The following is a 25,292-nucleotide window of genomic DNA, read 5'->3' on the forward strand; positions in this document are numbered from 1 at the left end:
TAACTACATTCCCTCTAACATTTGTCATTTTCCTTTTCTATCATGTTAGCTAATCTGATAGTTATAAGATTGTATCTTAGAGTTGTTTTAGTTTGCTTTTTTCTGATCAAGTGATTTAGAGCTCTTTTTCATATTAATATAGATAACTTTGATTTCTTCTTCTGAAAACTACATGTTCAGATCTTTTTACTATCAATTAGGGAATAGCTTTTAATTTCATAAATTTGACTCAATTCCCTATATAGTGGAGACATGAGGACTTCATAAGAAAAACTTGCTATAAAAGTTGATATTACATTATCTATGGTATCATTTAACAAAATATGGTTTCCTTGATTTTCTCTTTTAATTAGATCTATTTTTGCTTTTGCTTGTCTGAGATCATGATTGTTACCCCTGCCTTTTTTACTTCAGCTGAAGCATAGTAGATTCATCTCCAGTACTTTATTTAACTCTCTATGTGTATCTTTCTGCTTTATGTGTGTCTCTTTTAAACAACATATTATTGGATTCTGGTTTCTAATCCATTCTGGTATCTACTTCCATTTTATGAGAAAATTCATCCCATTCATATTCACAGTTATGATAACTAAATGCTCATTTCTCTCCATCTTTTTTTATTTGTTTATTTTTCTTTCTCTCTCTCTCTTTTTTACTTGCCCCTTCTTAAAAGTCTGTTTGGCTTTTGACCACTGCCTCCATTAATCTGCCATCATTCCTCTCCTTTCTCTTATCACCTTTCCCTCCTACTTCCCTGATGTGTAAGGTAGATTTCTATGCCCAACTTTGTACACACACATGCGCACATATGCTCATGCATGCACACACACATATAATTTCCTCTTTGAACCAATACCAAACAATGAGAGTGAGTTTCAAGTGTTGTCCACCCCATAATTTTTCCCTCCATGAGTAAAACTCTTCCTTGTGCATTTCTTTTGCGTGAGATAATTTCCCATTCTTTTTCTATATTCCTCTTTTTCTCAATGCTTCTGTCTTTCTCACTCCAATTGTTTTTTAAATCACCCCAACATAATTGATTCAGACTTGCTCTCTTTTCCTATGCAGACTACTTCTAACTGTATTACAATGATAAAGTTCTCAAGAGTTACATTTATCATATTCCTATACAGGAGAGCAAAATGCTTAACCTTATTGAGTCCCTTATGATTTCTCTTTCATCTTTACTTTTTATGCTTCTCTTGAGTCTTGTGTTTGAAAATCACATTTTCTATTCAGCTCTGGTTTTCATTAGGATTGCTTGAAAGCTCTCTTTATTTAATTAACTGTTCATTTTTCCCCCTGAAGGATTATACTCAGTTTTGCTTTGTAGGTTATTCTTGATTGTAATCCTAGTTCCTTTGCCTTCTGGAATATCATATTCCCAGCCCTCTGCTCCTTTAAGGTGGAAGCTTTTAATCTTGTGTTATCCTGGCTGTCATTTCATGGTATTTGAATTGCTTCTTTCTGACCTGGGAACTCTGAAATTTGGCTACAATATTCCTGGCAATTTTCATTTTGGGATCTTTTAAGAGCTGATCAGTAGATTCTTTAAATTTCTATTTTTTCCCTCTGATTCTAAGATATCACAGCAGCTTTCCTTTATAATTACTTGAACTATTACAACTAGGTTCCTTTTTTTGATCATGACTTTCAAGTAGTCCAATAATTTTTAAATAGTCTCTATTTTTCCAGGTCACTTATTATTCTATGAGATAGTTCATATTTTATTGTATTTTCCTTCATTCTTTTTATTTGTTTTATTGCTTTTTAATGTTTTACAGAGTCATTAACTTCTACTTGCCTGATTTTGCTTTTTAAGGAATTATTTTCTTCAGTGAATTTTTGTTCCTTTCTTACTAACTGACCTATTTATTTATTTATTTATTTTGCTGAGGCAGTTGGAGTTGTGACTTGCCCATGGTCACACAGCTAGGAAGTGACAAGTGTCTAAGGCCAGATTTGAACTCAGGTCCTCCTGACTCCAAGGCTGGTGCTCTATCCACTATACCACCTAGCTACCCTGACCAATTCTCTTTTAAGGTGTTATTTTCTTCACTATTTTTGTGCCTCTTTTATCATACTGTTAATTCTCTTTTCATGATTTTCTTGAATCACTCTAGTTTCCTTTTCTAATTTTTACCACTCATCTCCTGTATTTTAACTCTTCCAGGATTTCTTCTTGGGCTTGTGTTCCATTTACATTTTTCTTTGATACTTTATTTGTAGCTCTTTTCATGCTGTTGTCTTCTTCTAAATTTGTGGGCTTTTTTTTTTTATTAACTGTCAGCTCATTTTTTCCCAGCCTATTTCTTGACTTTGAACTCTATGGTAAAGTTGGGCTTTGTTCACATTAGGGATGGGGAGGCACTGTCCTAAACATCAGGCTTTTTTACACTATTATTTTCATAGTTCTGGGGGCCAAAAAGTTTTCAGTGCTTCTAAGGTAGCACTTCGAGTTCCTGGGAGAGGTGTGGTCACTGCTCTTCTATTCTTTTCTCTGTTTTTGATCCAGGAATGGCCTCTGCTTTCCTTCAGCCACAAGTGCTCTTGCAATGAGGGCCCTTGCTCCCTTGTAACTTTCCATGGACACCCCTCTCTGCCCTGGAACTATGCCCTAGAACTGTGTATGGACAATAGAGTTGCCAAATGGCAACTGGTCCTGTGCCCAGTTACAGCCGAGAATCTCTTCTAATCTCTGTCTGGCCAGTTGTTTAATCCCTTTACCATCTCTTCATTGAGAACTCTTAGAGCAACTACAGCTGTTAAAGCCTCCACGACCTACTGCTAGTGCTGCTTATTCATGTTCTCTAGGCAGACCCTCGCCTTGGCATCACAAACCTTTCCTGCTGACCTCCTAAGTTGTCTTAGGCTGGCAAAATTCCTCACCTCAATCTTTTGTTGGCAATGTGACACCAGCATTTGATTTGTTGTGCTATTTTAAAGTAGTTTTGAGGGAAATGTTAGAAGAGTTCAGCTTGGTTGCTTTCTTTAGTTCACCATCTTGGCTCCATTAATACAAGTACTGGATTTAGACTAGCACCTAACCCAGATGATATAGTCAGATTTGTGTTTTAGGAAAATAACTTTAGTGCCTATGTGGAGGAAGGATTGGAGTGGGAAAGAGACTTCTGACAGAGAGAAATAGGAAGACTATTACTATAGTACAGCTGAAAGATCATGAGAGCCTGAACTAGGGTGATGGCTGTGTGAAGGGAGAGAAAGACGCATGTGCAAAATATGTAGTAGAGGTAGAAATGACAATATCTGTTGACTATTTGGATATGTATTGTTAGTGAGAATGAAGAGATGAAGATGAAACTTAAGTTACAAACCTGGGTGCTCAAAAGGATGGTAGTGTCTTTGAAAGAAATAGAGACATTATGAAAACAGTTGGGTTGTGAGGAAAAGGTAATTGAGTGCGACTTGAGATGTATTAAAATCGAGATGCCTATGGGCCATACAGTTAGAAATTTCCAACAGACATATGGCAATTGGAGGGTAAAGCTCAAGAAAGAGATTAGGAATAGATAGATAGATAGATAGATAGATAGATAGATAGATAGATAGATAGATAGATAGATAGATAGATAGGTATCAGAGTCAACTGCATAGAGGTGTTAATTAAATTCAAGAGAGTTGATGAGTTCATCATGTGAGGGAGTGAAGAGGCAAAAGAGAACAAAACTTCCAGAAAATATCCCTAGAGTATACCCACACTGAGGAGGCATCACATAAATGAAGATCTATCCATGGAAATGGAAAATTAAAACTTAGATAGGAAGAGAAACAAAAATGAATTAAAATGAAAATGAAAAAGCAGTGCCACAAAATCCAGAGAGCATACTGTATCCTGGAAGAAAAAGTGATCAACACTGAAAAAATTGTAGAAAAGTGAAGAAGGATAATCACTGGAAAAAAAAAAGGCTATTAGTTTTGGCAATTAAGAAACCACTGATAACTTTGAAGAGAACAATTTCATTTGAGCAATGAATTCAGAAGCTAGATTACAGAGAATTTAGAAGAGAATGGGAAGAATTGAAGGCAAAGACTGTTGACAGCTTTCTCAAGAAGACTGACTAAGAAAAAGAGAAAAGATACAGGACAACAACTTTTGAGAATGGGAGGATCCAGAGAATGTTGTTTTTTGTTTGTTGTTTTGTTTTTCATTTGTTTGTTTGGACAGATTTGGACAAAGTTGTGGGCAGCCTGAAGGAATTAGTAGATAATAAGATATTGAAGATAAACAAGAAAAGGAATGATCATGGTCACAATCAGATGAATTCAAGGAGAAGAGAACAGATCAAGGTTATGTTTACGAGGAATAATTTTACTGAGAATGGTCACTTCATCAGAGAATGGAGGAAAGTAATTTACAGAGTGCTAACATCAAGGCATTATAAGATGAGAAGGGGAACAGAGAAAGCTTATGACATATGGCTTTGACTGCCTGGGAAAGGTAGGAATCTGGTTCCTCAATTGAGAGGGTGGGGAGAGGGCATGCTGTGAGAAGTCTGAGGAGAGATTTAGGACAACAGCTCATTAGAAGTAGCTTCACATTAGGAAAAAAGCAAACAAACAGATAATAAAAATAATAATAGCTTAGATTTATGGACCACCTTAAGGCTTACAAAGCATTTTCCTTACAACAATCCAGTGAGATATTATTTTCCCCATTTTACAGATGACAATATCAAGACTCAGAAAGTGAAATGACTTGCCCAAGGTTACATAGCTAGTAAGTATTGTAGCCAGAATTGAAACCCTGTTCTAGCATCCTTTTCATTGTACTGGGTATGCAAACAATCCTTTTCCACAAAGCCATCCTACTGTGACTGCCAGGTTCAGTTGTCCAGTCATTTTTCAGTCATAACTGACTGTTACCCTATTGGGGGTTTTCTTGGCAAAGATACTGCAGTGGCTTGACACTCCCATCAACTCATTTTACAAAGGAAGAAACTGAGGCAAGCAGGGTTAAGAGACCTGACCAGGGTCACATAGCTAGGATGGATCTGAGGTCATATTTGAACTTAGTAGTTGAATCTTCCTAACATCAGGCCTAGTATTCTATGTGCTGTGCTGCCTAGCTGCCTGTGACCTCAAGGTACTACCCTGTAAACTTCCTCACATTTTCCTTTTCTCTCCAGGTGGTATTACTTTCTCTCCCTCCATCTCTCTCTCTCTCTCTCTCTCTCTCTCTCTCTCTCTCTCTCTCTCTCTCTCTCTCTCAGTAATCAGCAAGCTAATTTTGAGGTCACCAGTACATACACAAAGTACCTGAAAATTACCACAAAAAAGATATTAGAACCAGACTGCTCATAAAAGATCAAGCCAGATGAATTTTCTTAATAAGTGGTTAAAACATCTTAAGAGTTTCCGGAGCAATTTTGCTGCTCAAGGATTTTCAATAAGATACTCTGATGAGGGAAGAACCACTTGTATCAAATATTAAGCTACTGTAAATTTACTGTAATTGAATAATTTGCCTCTTAGCTTTGGTTCACTAAAACTGTAGTAAGGTTTTCTTTGCTAGGTGATTGCTACAAAGTCTATTTCAATATCTGTCATGTCAGGCTAAGCTCACATATGGCACCATTTGAATCCTACTAATTCCATAGCTGAGGGACTCCATAAAAGGCCTAGCTGATTGACCTGAAAGTCTATACATATTTGGTTATGTTAAACTGTGATTAGTGCTTCCAGTTCCACACTTAACATCAACTACTTTTACAGCCATAGAATGTCAGAACTAGAAGACTGGCATCTTTTGAATATAGAACATGTAGTGTTAACAGTTGGAAGTGATTTTAGAATCATAGAACAACAAAAATAGAAGGAGCCTTAGAATCACAGAATATCAGAATTGAAAGGAGTTAGAATTTGAATCATAGAACATATAATGTCAGAATTGGAAGGGAGTTTAGAATTAAAGATCATAAGATGTCAGAGCTAAAAAGGGCCTTAGAATTATAGATCACTGAAATTTAGAGCTGTTTAGTTAATTTCTGTTATTTTGCAGATGAAGAAACTGAGAATGAGAGCTCAGTGACTTTCCCAAGGTCATACAACTAAGCAGATTTCCTACCTTCAATTCCAATATTCTTTCCATTATACCAATGCTATCTCCCCATTTTTTCCATGGCTATTAAATCCATAGTGTAAAAGAAAATTTCAATTTTTTTTTAAATTACACCATATTTTAAAAGCAAAATCAGGATATCTCTGTGTAGTCAACCAGAGACGCTCACAGTTAGTTAACTATCATTCCAATTCCAATGTGTTTTCAGTTCTCCCTGGGCACCCACATAAAAGTACTGCCTGTGGGGCATTTTGAAGACTTGGTCCTCCAACATTCAACTTTGGGGACAATGTGGTTTGCAAAGAAAAGTCAACCCTCCAGTATAAATACCAACATTGTTAAGTTGATAGCAAAGAGCAATTTGCTTTGTTCTCATGCTCTATGGGACGCTATCCAGCATTCTTCAACAGGAAACCTGAATATGAAACAAGACAGAGGGCACCAGCTTGGATCTATTCTGACTTTTCTGTGGTTTGAATTGATTCAGTCATAGTGTCTTCATCCCTGAAGCTTAGAAAAGCCTGTGGAATTCTGACTTCTCCAAATCCAAACCAGATCCTGAAATTGAGGCCCAAATACATTTCAAATCATCTTCCCGAAACTTGAGGATCATCGTAGGATACTTAAAAGGTTTCATTTTGCAATGTACTGTGCTCCTTGGCTTTGTTGGAAGACTAATATAGTCTTTTAAAATTATCTTCCTGAAACCAAAGACAATTGTTGAATGCTCCTGTGAAGTCAAGATGGGAAACTAAATCCACATTTAAAGTTGACAAAGGGCCACCCTTTTGCAGTTCATTGGCAATTACATTTAATTTATGTCTGAAACGGTTAACTATTACATTAAATTTTGGAAGAATGTAGCTGTGTCATGTCCTATTTTTACCAGACTTGCCCTAATTTTCATGTCAAAGAAAATGGACAAGAAGTAAAAGACACACATGGCACAATTTCTGCCCCTGAATATTTCAGCAGGTGCCTCTTGGCTAAAAGTCTAGTTGAAAGCCTTGCTGCAGGCAAATTAAGAACAAGAAGGGGAATAAAAAAAAAAGTCTTCTAAAGATGAAATTCTTAGGAGAAAGTTACCAGAAAGGAACATAGACAGGCTGCCTTGAACTTAGAAACTAGAGATAGCAGCCATAGCAATGACCAGGATTTGGCTTCTTTAGGCAGAGCTGGAAAATAAGTCTATTGTATTAATCACATTCCCCAGGAAGGAGACTCACTCCAGTCACAGCAAGTAGTTTGATAGTAGTAGTGAAGTAGATGGAAATTGCACTGGATTTGAAGTCTGAAAACTTAATTACAATCTGCCATTTACTATTAAGATTATGGGTAAGTCACCTACCTCTGAGAGCCTCAGTTTTGTTAACTGCAATATAGAGATGTTCATCTGAGAAGTGATGACCCCATTGTATTCTTCCCTGGTCAGACTATAGCTGAAATATTGTGGTTAGGTCTGAATATCACTTTTAAAGGACAGGGTCAGACTGGGGTGAATCCAGACAGAGGATGGCAACCAGGATATTGAAGAATCTTGAAAATATATCAACCAAGGATCAGTTAAATGAACTGAGGATGTTCAACTTGGAGGAAAAAAAAGACTTAAGAAAGGGGCATAAGAACTGTATTCACTTGTTTAAAAAATTCTGACACTGAAGAAGGATTATATTTCTTCTGCTTAGCCCCAAAGGTCAGAGCTAGACACATAGGGTGGAAATGATAGAAAAATCAATTTAGGCTCTGTAGCTAAAAATTTCCCCAAAATTACACTTTTGAGCTCAATGAGAGTGGGAACTATTTTTCACCATTCTTTATATCTCTAGTGCTTAGCACAGTGCCTCACACATAGTAGGTGCTCAATAAATATTTATTGATTGGCTTGAAATTACAACTTGTTTTAAGTGACCCAGATAAACACTGTTTGAGGATAGTGTGAAACAGTGATATCGGACTCATATAGAAAATAGCCAATGAACTATAATAAGGAACCTCCTGTGAGCACTTACTGACATAGAAAACCATATAGCAACATTATCTAGGTTCTATTATAGTTTATTAAATATTTCCCAATTGCATTTTAACTTGGTGTAGTCCTTCCTCAAGAGTCTTACAGGTCTCAATGCTGCTAGAGGGTATTTGACACCTCTGGTGTGGAGAGTATTCTTTGGGTGCAATTCTCTGAACACTCTTTGGAAATGCTTAAACACTATCAAAATGTGTCATCAGTGCTATCCATCCTGGGAAAAGCAAACTATCCCTACCTCACCGTTGGCCCTCTGATCTCCCCTCCCTTCCCCCCCATCCCAGGACAGTTTTGACTAGGTCAAAATCAACCTTACAAATCAATTAAAGCAGGTAAATATGTACTGGCATCTATTTTGAATGCAGGAAAACACACTTTTTGGCCTTGAATGTGACAAGATAAAGTTGAACCATCATTTCCTAAACAGTAACTCTACAGAGACTGGGAAAGCTAGGCGTAGCTGCAGGTACCAAAACACCGTATATCAACACATATAAAGCTAAAGGAAAGAATGCCTCAGCTTTGATGATGCATGAATGTGTATGGTTCCAGTGGAATGCAAGGAATTACAGAAATTCTATATGGTAACATAAGAAAATTCCAAAGTGAAACTGGATGACAATAGAACTTCATGAAGAGCCGCATGTTAAAATCTTACAAAATAGAGCCCGCGAAGGGAAGGAGAAATGAACCAAGGCCAGGACAAATATCACAGGGGAGAATCAAATAATGAGAAAGAATGGGAAATAAGCATATGCCTGGGAATTAGGAAAGCTGGTTACTAGTCCTTGCTCTACTAGCAGGTAGATGTGTGGCATAGCTGAAGTCACTTCTCCTGTCTGGTCCCAAGTTACTTTGGATACAAAATGAGAAGCTAAGAATACTAGGTGGTCAATTTCAGATCTCAATCCTAAGATTTTACTCATCATTTTATATTTTAAGTAAGCTCCTAACTAAATAAATGGATATGTCAAAAGATACACACACACACACACACACACACACACACACACATGCTTGTTCCTCTGTAACTTCTATTCATTGTGTCCAGTTTTGACCTCTGGAGCCAAACAAAAAAAAATCTAATCCCTCTTCTGTATGATAGCCTTTCAAACACTTAAATATACCTCTTAAAGATATCATATATATATATATATGTGTGTGTGTGTGTGTGTGTGTGTGTGTGTGTATGCATATTATATGCATGTATGCATGAATATACGTACATACACACAGACACAGGCAATTATTGCTTTATGTAAGTAGACCATTCTGCAGACCTCTATGTAAAGCAATTTTATGTAATGAGAATTTGCTGCTACCCACCCACTTCACTTAGCCTATAAAACAAAGGCATATACAAAATGAAACCTTTACACAAGTCATAAAATGTACTATAATGCAGACACACTAAATACTGTACCATGATAACAAATAGAATTATGAATGAAAGTCAAAGTTGATGATAAGGTATATACAGTACTATATAGTTCTATATATATGGAGAGAGAGAGAGAGAGAGAGAGAGAGAGAGAGAGAGAGAGAGAGAGAGAGAGAGAGAGAGAGAGAGAGAGAGAAAGTAATACCACCTGAAGAGAAAATGAAAATGTGAGGAAGTTTACAGGGCAGTACCTGGAAGTCACAGGCAGCTAGGCAGCGCAGTGCATAGAATACTAGTCCTGATGTTAGGAAGATTCATCTACTAAGTTCAAATCTGACCTCAGATACTTCCTAGCTTTGTGACCCTGGTCAGGTCACTTAACCCTGTTTGCCTCAGTTTCCTCCTCTGTAAAACAAGTTCAAGGAAGTGAAGTTAACCTAGGTGTATGTTATGTTGCCCCTTCCCTAACCCCTGTACCTTGTCTCTAGCACTGGTGGTTGTCTGTGCAACTATTTTTTGAAGTTATTGAGTAATATTTAGACAATGGCTTTCTTTTTTTTTTTGTATGCCTGACTATAGCAAGCTATATTATCTTCAACTAATCTTTGATTTCATTCAGAAATATTTCACATAAAGTTGAATCTACATACTGCAAATTTACATAAAGTGAGAACTGTGTGTATATATATGCATGTATATGCAAAACACATGCATGTATACATATATATGTTTATATATACATATACCTGTGCAAATATACATGTAAACATGATCCTATATTATGTGCATTATAGAATTATTTTTATCTAAACTAGCTATAACCTTGAAGATGGTTTGCAATAAAGTAATCTTCTCAGATCTCTTTTAAAGCAGAAATCTTATGAACCTGTCCAAGATTCTGAAATTCTGTGATTTTTATTCTGTTTTCCTAAAAGACCACTGCCTGGAATCTGCAATTCAAAATCTGTTTCCTAAAATATAAAACAAAGCAGGCTTGTAGCTTTCTGAAGCCTGTGTAGTGTTTGCTATTGTGATCTTTTCCCCAATGAAAAAAAGCTTGGTGGATTTCTTGGTAGCTGATTTCTTTGACTTCTTTCTTCCACTACCCTTAACTACTTTCAAATGTTCCCACTGCTCCTAAGAAAATGAATTCCCTCTCCCTACTCTCCTAGCCTAAAGACAGCTGCAAACTTTTAGCAGTCAACTTAATTCTGGTTAGTGACACACCTGGTATTTCTCCCACCCCAGACTCTTCCTTTACCTGTACTTTCTACCTTTCCTTTTCTCTCCAATCCTCCTCATTTTTTTCTCTTTCCCCTTTCGTTATTCCTGTAATGCTATTATTATAGAAGGCTGCACAATGTTGCCTTGTAATGGACAGAATTCGGCAGTGGACTGAAAATCTGAACCCCTGATTTAGATTCCCAGATCTGATGCTTACTTACTATGTGATCAAAGGCAAATCATTTTATTTCTTTGAATCTCAGTTTACCATTATCGGTAAAATGGGAATAATAATCCATGTACTTTTAAATTTATATGTCACAGTGAAGAAAGTTCATTATAATTGTCAGAACTAGATATATAAATGTTAATTCTTCATTAAAAAAAGGTTTTAATTATGTAGTGCTGTGCTAGATGGCACAGTGGATAGAGCAACAGACCTGGGGTCAGGAAGACCTGAATTCAAATCTAGCTTCAGATGCTTCCTAGCTGTGTGACACTGGGCAAGTCACTTCACCTCTGTTTGCCTTAGTTTCCTCATCTGTAAAAGGGGGATAACAATAGCACCAACCTCTCAGGGTTTTTGTGATGATCAAATAAGATAATATTTATAAGATCCTTAACGCACAGTTCGTGGCTATACAAATGTTAGCTATCATCACAAAGGGCAGTAGAGAATAAGACAAAGGGAAGGGTTAGAGCTTATCCAGAAAAACTCTTTCCTTTTACAAATATTAAGTGATCTACTTTATATTATGTAAGAAATAAATAGCAGAGAAGAGATTCAAATACAGGTCCTCTTACTTAAAATAAAGTAACTTTTTCATGGCACCAGACTGATATGATGTTAATAATAATTAATAATAATTATTATTATTACTAATAATAGAAAATTATATAGAATCTTAAAGTTTGAAAATTGCATTTAATAAGGGCACCACATTTATTAAACTGAAGATAGCTCCTGTGTCTATGTGTTGAAGTTACTAATAGTTGATTAGGAAACAGTGAAGATCCTGACATCATTAGAAATCTCTAGTTTATCACAGTTTCCAGACATTCTACTTTAAATTAAAAATGAATCCCAACACTAATACTGATATCTAAAATGATTTTGAAAAGGAGATGAATAAACTAAGAATTTGAAACAAAGGGCTCATAACATTAAGATGGTTATGGAAAAATTAAAAATTTTTCACTAGAAAGGAGGAAGAAGTTTGATAGATATCCTTCAAGTACATTGTAAACAGATCAAAAAGCAATAGAGATAATTTTGGGTCAAATATACAGCACTTTAGCAAGCAAAGTAAAGAATGACTATCTATTCACCAATGACTTTGTTGAGTGTCACTAAAGTGTCTTGGCTAAGATCTAAGAAGAAATTCAAATAGCCCGCCATGGGTGAAATCCTCATGAATTCAACAAAATAGTGCTACAAAGAAATATGAAAGAAATGTCTGAGTTATACATATTTGTTTGTGGAAATGGAGGGACTCATAATGTTAATTCAGGGATAAATCACAAGAGATAACCAAAGTTTTATCCTTAAATAGACTAAACTCAGTGATTAATGCTATATTTAAAAGAATAAAATGAAATCAGCAAGGTGGCACAGTGGATAGAGTACCATCCCTGAAGTCAGGAGGACCTGAGTTTAAATCCGGACTCAGAGCAAACACTTGATACTTACTAGCTATGTGACCTTGGGCAAGTCACTTAACCCCAATTGCCTAAAATGTATATAATGGTAGAAGCTGTGCGACACACCAGTGAAAGTTGAAAAACAAAATACCATGTACCAAGGGCTGAATGAGACATCACTGGCTGCTTACAATTAAACATCAGATATGTGCTCTTTTTCAAAAATTTCAACAAATTTTCACACAAAAAAATACAGGCATCAAAATATCCTAGAGAACTCAGTCAATAAGCTATATTTGAATTGGATAATTATTGCCAATCAAACTGTAACCTTAGATCACCTGAACCTAATGTTAATATGTAAAAATAAATAAATAAAAACAGTGTTTTTAACTGATGTCAGAATACCAAATATATGTGCTCTCCAAGGGATTTGGAATGAAAACCACTTGAAAGATAGAGACCTAGCTGAGAAGGGCAAAACCACGTGGGAATAATAGGAAATGCATATTATTTCTGTTGTCTTCTTTGCTATTAGTGCTTTACACAGAATATTTTCTGTGAACATACATCATGACACCCTTATTAAACTATGAAAAGGAGTTAGTTTATCCTCCATGGAACAATCATATTAAATATAAATTAATAATAAGATAAAGGCCTGCACTAGAACCACTTCGGTACAAAAGTCATTCTAAAAGATGACATGATAATGACTGACAATGGTTGATGATGGAAGGGGTAGTGATGATGATAACAACAGCAACTCTTTCAAAATCCAACGTATTGTCTATATCATGGGGGGGGGTAGCAAAGAAAGAGAATGAGTCAGAGAAATTTACATCAGGTATTTTTTGTGCCCTGAAATTGCTATTGTAGATATGAAGACCCAACAGGAACCCTGAAATTGGGTTCTGTAAATGCCACCTAAATGTTTAGCATCCCAAACAGTGATTAAAAGTGTTCCTATGAATCAAAGAAATAATTGGAGAGGTGTAGGGTCATAGGTTAGCCTCACTCAAACACAAGATACACACACACACACACACACACACATACATATAATGTATATATATATATATATCTATATATACACACATATAATATAAATATATAATGTATATATATATATACATATAGTATGTATATGTGTATATGTATGTGTACATATAACGTGTGTGTATACACACACACACACACAGAAATGCTAACATGCTACTTGCTGAAAATACTTCCATGCAAATGATATTTACCACTAAAGCAGGAAAACTAAGAATGCATATGAAATGGTGTGGAGACAAGAATATTTTCCTTATTTACCAACACTGCATCATAAACAAACAAAAAAAACCCAAAAAACAAAAAACAAACAAAAAAAAAGCTGGAAGCAACCTTTACCACTTGTAGGTAAAGGATTCATAGTTTTAATTTAATTCAATTTTTTGATGGTGTTCTCAGCTCCAAGTCATAGTAACTATGTGCTGTTAAGCTTCAAAACATTCAATACATGGATATCATTTAAAAAAATCATTCCTAATCCCTTATTACATAAAATAAGAGATGAAATTGAGCAGCTCCTACAAATCTGAAGAGGGAAAAGTTGAAGTTACTGAAATTTTTTAGTTAATTCAAATTCTAGAAATTATATGTAATAACGAAATGGATGACAAATACATCATTGAAGTCTCAAATGATTTTGAGAAGTAGGTGGAAATATTTAAATCAGAATTTTAAAAGACCTTACTGAGTTTGATAGTATGAACTAACTAGCAGACCAACTACAACAGAGTAATTTAATCTAATTATCTGCCATATCCCACATAAATGAATACAATCCTCTGAAGTATTTGATGAAAAGTTTTTTTTTTTAAATAAGTACCTGTATATAGAAATTAATACAGTAGAACAGCCATTCCCGTGGTAAGAAACATGGGAGAGAAGGTGGAACTATCAAGGAATACCCCAAAGGCAGGCATTAAACACTATCAGACACCATGACAGAAGCAATTTGAGAGAGCTATTGAAGACCTGCAGAAAGAAATTGGATGATTATAGTAAAATCCATCTGGTACATTCAGTAGAAAACTTGCTCATCATATTGACCAATTAAAGACAATTTTTAAAAAGTATTATGCTTAAAGGCATAGAAGAAACAATAACATATTACAAATTCTATATTCCCTGAATGGGCAATTGAAAGCAAAAGTTAAAAGGTTAAGATGATATGGGGAGTCAAAGCAACACAAAGAACAAAATAAGCAATTCAATATTTATCAAAAACTTTGCTACAAGAGATTGAGAAGGAAAGAAATCAGGCTCAAGACAGAAACCCTGAAGAAAAAGGATGTGGAAAATCTTTGGTTCTCTATATAGTCAAAGGAAATCCAAAACATCAAAAATGCAAGTTGGATCAAATAATAAACAGAAGGCTTGTGCACAATTTATATAATGAATGATAGAAGTTATGTCAAGAGAGGTAAACGAAGCTCTGTCTTCACTTTAAAATGTAAAAGTTTTGAGGCTATATAAAATCTATTTAGATATATTTTGCTTAAAAGCCTCACCATGGCCTTATTTACTATCAAGGCATTTTAGCAGTTTCCCCATAGAGATAAGCCTGACCCCACCTTTCTTAATATTAGGCATCATACGGGCAGCTAGGTGGTGCAGTGGATAGAGCACCAGCCCTGGATTCAGGAGGATCTGAGTTCAAATACAGTCTCAGACATGTAACACTTACCAGCCGTATGACCCTGGGCAAGTCACTTAACCTCATTGCCTAGCAAGAAAGAAAGAAAGAAAGAAAGAAAGAAAGAAAGAAAGAAAGAAAGAAAGGAAGGAAGGAAGGAAGGAAGGAAAAAGAAAGAAAGAAAGAAAGAAAGAAAGAAAGAAAGAAAGAAAGAAAGAAAGAAAGAAAGAAAGAAAGAAAGAAAGAAAGAAAGAAAGAAAGAAAGAAAGAGAAAAGAAAAAAGGAAAAAAAATTAGGCATCATATATACCATTACTAATGGATGAGAAAACCACTTATACCTCTAAATAAAGAGTAATTATATTTGTGGCTTTATATAAAGAATTTATAGTTTGTGTATCACCTCTTTCACCCCAAAAAATCTATAATTACAAGAAAACAATATATTGTTTAAAGACAAAAAGACCTAAGGGCATAAAGAACAACTATTTGGTTTTTGGTCTTCTCCAGGCAAGATACATCAAGCATAAAGCTATTAAGGAGAAAGCTGAAGCTCAAGTATATCAAGAAGCTGATTGGCATCCTGAGGTCAAAACTGATGACAATAGATCTATAAAGTATTCAATTAAAAATCTGTACAATGTTAATAAAAAATCCCCATTCTAGGGGAGAACTATGCAGATTAACACTTCCTCATTTAAAAAATGACATTTGAGAAGACTACCTAATGATAAATTAATACTGATAGATATTCTCAGAGCCTATGATAAACAGGTGAAAAAGCTTTACAGGAACATTTTGAAAAAGGAGAATTTCATTTCACAAAACTGTAGTAAAGGCTGACAGCAGTTATGGACTACTAGATATGGCAAATGTAGCTAAAAGAGGTTTATCTCTATGTGGAGCCTACGAAACAACTAATACCCAAGAGTGGAATCAAAAGTTCAATGGGCTGTCAACAATGTGTTGATAAAGAAGTGTCAAAGATATGGCTGAGTCATTCATATTTACTTCTACAATTAAAGAGGTTTATAATGGAAATTGAGAATCAATTTCGTCAATTGCAATCAACTGCAACCAGACAGTTTATCCTTAAGGAACTAGATTTTTTTTTTAAATCAATGCTGATAATGCAATGAAGTTACATCGCTTGTCACTCTAGTCTAGGAGAAAAATAATTTAGCATGTATTTGACACCTAGAAGTATAGGATCAAAGGGTTAGAATTATCATCCAAAGACTCACTGCCTTTTATAAGCTAATAATTAACAAATAACCTTACTAGAAATATAACACACAAAATATCCTTGAGAATTCAATGAATTAATTATACCATGACTACAATATCATTACAGATAAAATTATTTCCCATGACTATCCAGAGATAATATTTATCCATAAAAATAAGGAAAATATTTTGTAGATAGTGTTATACCAAACACACTTTATTTCCAAATTAAATGTAATGAAAAGCTCTCTAAATAGAGAGATTGTATAGAATTAATTGATACCACATGGGAACAGTTACCTACAGGCACATGCCTTATTTTCCTGATAAAAATAACTTGAATCGTCCCATTGAGCCATCAAACTGCATAGTCATACACTTTTTATCTTGAGTCTTAACTATTACCACCACATGTTTTCCTATGAGTCAATCACCCAATCAACAAGAATTTATTAAGTGTTTATTACGTGCCAGGTACATTACATGTGGAATAGATGTAGAAAAGATTTTAGAGACAGACATTCTTTTAGGGGCTGTGATGGCCCCAGTCTTCATCCTTATTTCCATTTCTGAATGCTGGTCTTGTGGGTACTAGAAGCTAGACCACTAGTAATGAATTCTCCTCTCAGATTCATCCAGCATGCATATATTCAGATTATCTACAATCACAGTGAAACCCATGCTTATAAGAACATGCTTTTGATACTCACTCCATAAAGACATATTTGACCCACTAATTTAAACTTCCTTGGTTTTTAAGGAGAAAGAGATTTGAGCAGCAGACTGAAGGTAACTACTGTAGCTTAAACTTGTAATGAGGGATTTCTTAGGTTGATAACAAGTTTGTTCTCGCATACATTTAAGTGGAACATTCCTGGTTCCATCTGGCTAAGTTGTATAATACCTGATTTATTCATTTTTCTCTTTATCTATTCACATTCCCTCTTCTTCTCTAAGCAGCCTCACTAGTTGTAGGTAGCTGTAAGTGATGGCTCCATGCTCAGGCAGCTGTATTTGCTATGATAAAAGTTTATTTGCCTTTCACTGCATATAAGGGCCAGCCTAGAGTGGCACATGCACTCTTATGTGCATACACCTTTAATAGATACTTCATGCAGAATTCTCTCCAGACACTGGAAACATTCTCATATTTCTCTTGGAAAGTTATTGAGAACTTGACATGAATGACCACTGTGTTCTTCATATTCTTAAAAGGTATGTACAGTACTATTCAATTATGTTAACTGAAGGACAGTCCACTGTTAAGACATGTAAAATGTGAAATACAAGTTCCTGAGTCGATGTGCTTTCATTTTCTTTCTCAGGTAGCTGACATTTTTATAGCATTTTAATGGTATTTTCTAGTCAGGGTTCAAATATTTCTATCCTAGGGAGGTGAAAAATATTCCTTAAAATAGCAACAGTTGTCTGTAGTATATTGCCTCAGGTTGCTCTATTTATCTCTGACCCCTTCCTTTCCTGGAGTTCATGCTCCTGATGACACTGGGCTGCTGACTTAAGTGGAAACTATATCACATCCCTGATAGTTCATCCTTCCTTCTCTAGAAAGGCTTTTTTTTTTAAGGCCAGAGTAAAAGGTTTAATAACCAGTCTCTAAGTAACCCCTTTCACATATATCTCTTTAAGGAGGTAGGCAGTTTTGCATAACAGTCTCTGGTAGTTCATGCAGAATCTTTTCCTCCTTCTAGAACACCTTTCAAAACATTATATGCACCACCATTACCACGACAACCTAAAAAAAAAAAAGGCCACAAGTCTGTAAAGTGTTTTTAATGGTACTCTTGTCGTAGTCTATAGGTACCTTACAACTCTGCACTAGCCCTCTAGTACTCAATTCCAAAAGTCTGCTCTTCCAGGCCACCTCACCAGCCAGCAAGGATGGTAATATACTTGATTTTGCAATCACCTGCTTCCACATTTATGAATTCAGAAATGCTTTTATTTGATCATAGTCTTTTTACTATTTTATCTTTTTCTTTTCTGTTTACATCTATGATCCCTATGCCTGTTGTTTATTTTCATTCATACCTCTAATCTTCCAAACTCTGTACCCCTTACTTCCTCTCCCACCCCGTTATCACCTCTGTCCTAACTATACTCTTTTCCTTTCCCTGTATTGACTCTTTGGAGAATCAGTTCAAAGCTATGCTGTCTTCTACCCAAGTTGAATCCCTCATCCCTTTATCCTATTACCAAATACACCTTGCCAACTTCCAGCTTTAGATCATCTATGCTACATGAACCTAATCACAAACTACTCATTGTAGCAAGGAAAAATCACAAAACTACGATGACTGATTCCACTACAAATTTATCTCATTTAATCTCAACTTGTCTCTGGCTGCAGCAAGGCAATTGCTGTGTATCCCCCTAATTTTTTCATTATCCCAATTTACTACAGTGCCCGTTCCTTTCTTTTTCTTTCCAAGGCACCCATCTTCCAACACTCTTAAATGAGAATCTGAAAAAAAAATAAGGCCACTTTCACAGATCTTCCTCTTTTGACCTACTGATCAATTTATGTCACTTACACATCTTCCCCCATTATCTCCACCTTCACCCATGACTTGCATGAAGACATTCAAGGGACCTGGGAAGGCTTGATTAACAGTATGTAGTAGCTCATGCAGGAGAGCAGCCACATTTTCCTTCTAATAGAAAAAACACTCTGTACTGCACCTTCTGCTCCCCCCCCCCAATTAAAAGTACATAGAAGTCTACAGAGTCTTTCCAGTGAGTATTCTTGACATGGTCCATGGGTACCTCTAAAATTAATAGCTCCTTCCATCCCTCTCTCCTTTAATTCCTCACTATTTTACTTACCTTGACTGGCTTACTTGTTTTTCCTCACAGGAAACATTTCATTTCCTGACTATGCATTAGAACAGTTTTTCCTCTATTCTGTGAAAGCTCTTGTTCCTCACTTCTATGTTCTAGATTCCTTGCCTTTCCTCTGAAACTCGGCTAAAAGACTATGTACCTCAGGAGGTCTTTCCCAGTCTACCCTTTGCTAGTGCCTTCCTTCTGAGATTCCCTCTTATTTGTTGTAGCTATGTATAGTATAAATGCTATATGTAATATATATGAATATGTGTGCATAATTATTTGTATGTTGCCTCTCTCTTTAAAACATGAACTCTTTGAGGGATGGGCTGTGTTTTTGTCTTCCTTTGTATCTCCAGAACTTAGCATGGACTTGAATGCTTGTTGACCAACCTCTAAATAAAAAGTCATTGTTATAATTCTCTCCACAAAAATATGTACAATAGTACTGTGAACAATAGGCTTATTCTGACTTTAATGCTTATGGGGGGCTGTTTCAACTTGGCTACCTTAAGTAGGTATTGCCTTTCCTTGCTATTTGTTTAGGAGCCCTCAAAATGTAACCCTTGCTTTAGTACCGCCCTTCTCCCACAAATTGCCCAGGGGTAATTTGAAGACTTAAAATTTTCTAGTTTGTTCACTGACATCTAGATGATCTAGAAAATATAATATTAGACATTTCTGATGAATGTATTCATATGCTCTCTGCCTTACCAACACAGATTCACAAAGCTTAAGAAAAACATGATCAGAAATATACATATAGACATACACACATATAGACATATATAATATGTAATAATATAAATTACACATGTAAAGTGTAATAATATAAATTACATATATAATATGTAATAATATAAATTATATGATAATATATATTATATGCGTATGCATGTGTGTGTGTGTGTGTGTGTGTGTATAATATGCATTTAGAAAGTGTCAAATGCCTGTCAGTGAATAACACTCTCTTTAATTTCTAGTTTGGCCTCCTATGGTTATAGCATACATCTGATAGGATTCCATTCTAATTCTTGTGCCTCCCTCCCTACCATGTTTTATCTTACTTGGTTTACTATTACATCACTCAGCCTGGCATTTTCCTCAGCTTTTAGTAATGACTCTCAATGACCTTTCATGTTTATTCAATCTAGTGTGAGAGTCTATCTCAGTTTCTGCAGGTAAAACCGTCTCTCCCATTCAAAACTGTGTCAGTCCAGTTAACTCCACTCCTGACAATTGCTCTCAGAGGTAGGGAGGAGATTATGACCAATTCTGTTTTGTTTGGAATGTGGACTTTGAAGACTTTCTCTATCCCTATCTTTCAGCTTTAGTATTATGACCATAAAAAATGCTATTCTGGGTCTTCCTAGTGGATGGAAACTCCACAAACATCTTGATTCATGGTTTGAGAGGCAACGTATCTTTAAAAAATCACCCAGTTTTCTCCCAACAGAGACTTGGTTCAATAATTCATATGTTAACTATGTAGCTCCTTCTACACTGCCCCTAAGAGCCAATTCCTGGGGAAAATCTCTCATCAAAATTTGATGTACCTTCTAGAGATATTTAGAATATGAGTTAAGAAAGTAGGCAAAAAATGGCTTATTTTACCTAGTCAAAAAAAAAAATTAATCTGGAAGGGGACGACCCTCAGGGTTTCTGGCCAAAACAGAAACAATTGCTATTTACATTCACTTTAAGCCAATCAGGAACCAAACAATGACCAAGCAGGGCCTGGACCTATGTTGGCCAGTCCATGAGGCCTAGCCTCCCTGAAGTCAAGGTCCTCTTCCAGAAGGAAAGACAAATTAGAACAACAGAATATGAGGTAGGGAAATGAGGCTGGAAAGAAAGAGTTCTGCAGCCTGTATACATCAGATTGTCTTTTTATTTTAAAAAAATGACAAAAAATAACAAACTATCAAGCTACTAGTTGAGGGATTTTAAAAACCAGATTTCCTCAGGAAATATGATTGTTTGATTGATTGTTAAAGTCTACATTTCATTTGTGTGCACATAGCTGATTGATCAGAAATAAAGAGGCCAGCATCACTGGACCAAGATTGAAGTACCAGGGGACCTGAACTCTAGTCTTAACTCTGTTAGGAGCTAAGTACTTGACCCTGAGTAAATCAATTAATCCCTGTGCACCTCAGTTTTATCACCCAAAATTTGAGGGATTTGGGCAAAATTATATCTGATATCCCTTCTAGCTCTAAAAGATTATGAGATCCTGTGTCTAGATTGTCCAGTCTCCAATTTAAAAAAAAAAAGGCAAAATAAATTGATAGAAAAAGTCCTCTTCTGGTGCTAGAGAACTCTCTTTTAAATCTTGGCTCCCACATTTACTAGCTGTGTGACTTAGGATCTGGACTCACATTTTCATCAGTTTATGGAGACTTTCAATAGCAATAGAGATCAGCAATCCTGTCAGATATTAAGTTACTTCTGCATGTATAAGAAGAGCTGGGACTGGAGCCCAGATGTTCCTGATTCCAAATTTACCAGATCATAGATCTAGAGATCTTATTCGTTCATCTATAAAGTAAGGATAATAACAGCTACACATCTTACAGGACATTTGGAGAATAGTTCTATACAAATGTGTTTCTTATTATTATCCTTATTATAAGGAAAAACGAAGAGGCAGCTGTATGTATACTAGATAGTTGCAGAACCTCGGTTCCAGTAAGGGAGATATCAATTCAAGCTCTGCCTCTGATCCATACATACTTTCTGTGTGACATTAGGCAAGATGGTTAACTAATCAGTGCCTTGTTTGACTCTCTAAGACTGTAAATTGCACTGTAGTTTTTGATCAGCAATGGTAGAGGGGGTTTACTTACTGGGACTTCCTAATAATAAAATCATAGTTCTAGTTAAAAAAAAAGTTGGAATTGGTTGGTTTTGAGAGATAGGATTTTTTTTTTTTACCATTTTTTTGGGGGGCAGGGAAGGTACAGAAGGAAAGGATATAGAAAGGAAGGGGGGAAAGGAATAGGCATTTACATAGTGCTCACTATGAGCCAGGCACTGTCCTAAGTGCTATATGAATATTATCTCATTTGATCCTCACAATAACCCTGTGAGGTAGGCACTATTATGATCTCTACTTTACAGTTTAGGAAACTGAGGCCAACAAAAATTTTCTCAGGGTCACACAGCTAGTAAGTGTCTGAGGCTGGATTTCAACTCAGGTCTTTTGTGACTCTAGGCCTAGTTCCTATTCACTGTTCCACCTAGCTGCCTCAATATCTAGTATTTACATAGTACTTTAAAGATTGCAAAGCACTTTACACATTAGCTAACCTGATCTTCACAAAAAAATTTTGGGACATAGGTATTATTATTATTCCCATTTTAGAAATGGGGAAACCGAGACAGAAAGTGGCACAGTGACTTGTCCAGGGTCACACAGGTACTAAATGTCTGGGCCTGGATTTGAACTCAGGTCTTCCTGACTCCATCTCCAGTCCTCCATCCCCCATGGTAGGTGGCACAGTGGATAGAACACTGGTTAAAAAAGCCTAGCTCTATGAAAATTTTCTATGGAATTTTAGTAACCAGAAAGAAACTACACTATGGAGTTGCAGTATGATAGCTCACCTTTGGAAGGAATTTAATTTTTATGTGAGCTAATAAAGTTGATTGCATTTAGATGGACTTTTAATGTAGAATAGTTTGAAGAGCCAAAACATTTCTGCATATTTATTTTTAACAAGAGTCAAGATTAAAACACAATTTTCATGGAGACATTACTAGGACCAAATCAACTGGGAGCAGAGGGTGAAGGGCCTGTTCTTGAATTTTAATTTACACAAAGTGGCACTGCCAGTGATTGGAAATACTTTACCCAAGGAGAGGGGAATTGGCAAACCCCAATTAGTCATACAAATTAAACAGCTTCCATTCTGTTTCCTTCCCAGGAATTCTTCAAATGCATCTCCAGGAAGTAGAAACTCCTTTGGATTGAGAAGAGCCTAGCCCAGCTGCCACTTAGGTAATTACTCAAAATAATTGTGATCCACAGATTCCTGAATTGTGGCCTCACTTGTAAAAAAGAGTGGCGAGAACTCTGGTCTCAAAGTCCAGAAAATCTGAGTTTAAATCTAGCTTCAGATACTTACTACTTGTGTGACACTGGACACATCACTTAACCCCTGTATGCCTCAATTTCCTCATCTGTAAAATGGGGATAATAATAGCACCTGCCTCCCAAGGTTGTTGTGAGGATCAAATGAGATAATAATTGTAAAGGGATTTAGAAGTGACAGGCAAAAGTAAGCATTATATAAATGTTAGTTATTATTAGCTATCTTCTTCCTCCTCATCATCATTATTAATCTTCTATACTAAGGGAATTTAAATTCTGTCCACAAACAAAGACACCTGATAGGAAGACAGTGGTATAAAGAGAGCTTTTTGAGTAGGTCATTGCAGGTTTTCTAAAGCTACTTTGGCTACCATTAAGTTTGCTCTATCTATTTTGGTACAGAACAGCTCTGCTTCACGTGGAACATAGGTACATACCACTAGCATTATCAAAACTAACACTTACATACAAATGCAGGGTAACCTTATGGGGTAGAGCAGTAGAAGTTGGGAGGAACGCAAAAACCCTCATGCAGATCATGAAAATCTAGTTGACATTTAAACCAAACAAAACAAAAAAACAAAGATTCCAATAGATTGAGGTGAAGAAGGAATTCATTCCAGACATGGTGGAGAGCCAGTCAGGCTATATATGGAATAGAGATGGGAAACAGAGTGTCTTCTTTGAGGAAAAACAAGATGACCAGTTTAACTTAATTTTGTAGTTCTCTCTAGGCCTAAAACCAAGTGCCAACATTACACACAATGAAATCCTTATATGCTTCTTAAGTCTTTCAAAGAATCAGACTTCTAGTATAATATGAAAGCTACTGTGAAAATTCAAATATACTTATATTAGTCAAGGATGCTAACAACTTTCATTGAGATTTTGTGTCCTACCTAGAGGGAGGAACCAATAACACAAGTGATTAGCCTTAATAATATTTCATAAAAAGAATTGAAATTCATGAATTTCATAACCGATTTTCTGTTTTAAACAATAGCTTGTGTTCACTGTTAGCTTTCACAGTCCATGCAGAAATCTAGAAACCCGACTTTTCAATCCATAAGGGGCTGGCATTTACATTTCTCAAGGTAGGATATGACTTCATAAATACATTTTGGTGGGAATCAATTCAGTGTCTACATTTGATACCCCTCAAGCCTGATGCTCTATGGAAGAAAGAGCAAGCCCTTGTACAAGAGGGAAATTAGCAGAACCCTTGCTAAATGGTTGTTATTAGAGCTGGACAAATTTCCACTATTAGATTACGTAATTATTCCCCAAAGTATATTTAATTATCAGGTATGCAGATAAATTGACATTTTTATTCCTTTTTTAAATATTGAAAATTAATTGAAAAAAGCTTTTTAAGGAAGATAATTAAACAAATATGTTATGAAATAGGGCCATGTGCAATTTCATTTTATGTGTAAATTATATGTAGACCCAAAGGGGATGCAGTCTTATTATACAGTCTGCTTCTCCATTAGCATTTCAATAGATAGACTTTTTTCCTCCTGGTTCTAAGGAAAACAGTAAAACTCTACAGCACGTGCTAGAGATGCATGCAAAAGAGAGCTTTAAAAAGTTAATCCACTTCATTTTAAAAAAAAAGCATTTCTATTATGAATTCTGCTTACCTGAACTTATACTACCTAGAAATGGTAAAATCCAACATAAAATTGAGAACTCATTCAAGATTACATAACTGAGATTCCAGTCTATCCATCTCTATCCTCTGCCCAATCGTTCACTCATTTTGGATTAGAAAGGAAGATAGGCAAGGGGACTGATCACATAGCGCATGAAGGATAAACAAGAATTTGAATTTCTAAGTTATCATGCTTTGTCCAGTTAATGGCATATGAGTACATATGTGAGTTATGAGTTGAGCGGCCCAAGCTGAGACTCAAAAGACCTCAGTTCTAGGCTTCATTGTGTCTCACATTGATAATGTGAATTTGGGAAACTAATTTTTCTCCTTTGTAAAATGGGAGGTTGGGCGTAATAATTTTGGATCAAAGATTTACAAAGGATGCAAAGGAAATCAGAAGCCATTTTGTCCAATCTCCTTATTATGCAC

The sequence above is a fragment of the Phascolarctos cinereus genome, unplaced genomic scaffold (assembly GCF_003287225.1).
Source record: "Phascolarctos cinereus isolate Bilbo 61053 unplaced genomic scaffold, phaCin_HiC Scaffold_2;HRSCAF=192, whole genome shotgun sequence".
Lineage (NCBI taxonomy): Eukaryota > Metazoa > Chordata > Mammalia > Diprotodontia > Phascolarctidae > Phascolarctos > Phascolarctos cinereus.